This window comes from Trichechus manatus, unplaced genomic scaffold (assembly GCF_000243295.1).
Source record: "Trichechus manatus latirostris isolate Lorelei unplaced genomic scaffold, TriManLat1.0 scaffold00036, whole genome shotgun sequence".
Lineage (NCBI taxonomy): Eukaryota > Metazoa > Chordata > Mammalia > Sirenia > Trichechidae > Trichechus > Trichechus manatus.
In genome coordinates, this window is record NW_004443972.1 from 19355568 (window position 1) to 19357045 (window position 1478).

The 1478-nt window shown below is 35.9% G+C and overlaps 1 pseudogene; it reads left to right on the forward strand.

Annotated features, from left to right (window-relative positions):
• The first annotated feature begins 329 nt into the window (after positions 1-329).
• On the forward strand, positions 330-971 carry LOC101347245 (EEF1A lysine methyltransferase 1 pseudogene; annotated as a pseudogene).
• The last annotated feature ends 507 nt before the right edge of the window (positions 972-1478 follow it).

The window sequence follows — 1478 nt, forward strand, 5'->3', positions numbered from 1 at the left end:
GGTAAAGTAAAAAATAAATCAGGACAATTAATAAAATACTATACTGAAGTGACCGGATGATTTTATCTGACTTTTATGAGGTTCTTTCTCTGAAATTAAAAGATACTCACCTTATTAAAATAGTCACCATTTAACCAATTTTTCTCATTTTAATCTACATTAGTGTTTCTAAGTATGGCACCACTAGACTTATTTAATAGGAAGATACTACTACAAGTTCTTTTTTTGTAAAACTGCTTTGTTACCTTGGGGTTGCCTATGAGTTAAGGGTTAAAAATCTCATCTTTTTAGGCGGCAACTGTGCATGCACTGCAGTTATAGTTTGTGAAATGAGTGACTCCGATGATGATGATATCCCCCAGCTTTCTTCCCACACCTTAGCAGTCTCCAGGAATTTTATGCTGAGCAGAAGCAACAAACTGACCCAGGTGGGGATGATAATATAGCATTGGAATAATAGAAGGGAACTGGCAATTGACCCAGTTTTGGTATAGTCAGGAAACTGCTTTACGGCTTGCAGAGGAAGTGATTGCCCTCGCTGGAGAAGGTGGCAGAGTAGCACGTGTGACTGCCCCCAGTGTTTACCAGAAACCGAGAGAGCTGCACAATGAAGACTTTTCTACATGCATCTTTGAATCTGACAAAAGATTTACTATATACGGAGAGGAGTTTATCTTCTGTGATTATAATAATCCATTGGATTTACCTGAAAAAATTGTGCACATAGTTTTGACGTTATAATAGCAGATCCTCCTTATCTTTCTGAGGAGTAGCTCAGAAAAATGTCAGAAACCGTCAAGTATCTGGCTTAGGTCAAGATTCTGATGTGCACAGGTGCCATCATGGAAGCAGCAGCATCAAAACTTCTTGGAGTGAAGAGGTCCAAGTTCATTCCAGAACATACCCGAAATTTGGCAAATGAGTTTCGCTGTTATGTGAATTATGATTCTGGGCTTGACTGTGAAATCTAGCTACTTTTTTCTTAGTAGATTGAAAAGTTATAACCTACCCCCCAAACTGGGGCCTAATTTTCAAAATAAAGAATACAACATCTCAAAAAAAAAAACCCTCACCTTTTTATTTGCTTCCTGTAATGAGAGATCATATTTATACTATTGTATTTGTATATCGAAGTTATAACATTCTGTAATAATAATAAATGAAGGAAGAAGCTCGTATCTTTCTGGTTTAAGAGAAAGATTCATGGCAGTAAATGAGGATTCTTTTACAAGGGAAACTCGACTCAGGGACAAAAATAGTTTCAAAGTTCTAAAATCTGGTTCAAACTATTCTGTGTCTTAAAATTTAAATATATATAATTCTACCAGAGAACAAAGATTTGAGATCTACGTAAGTTTTCACCCCAAGCCTTTGTAAATAATACATTCAGTAAAGATCCGTTTCAGGCTAACTACCAAGTGTGTTTATTTTAAATGGATGTATCTAATGTCATTATACAGGGAAATAGTCTCTAAATC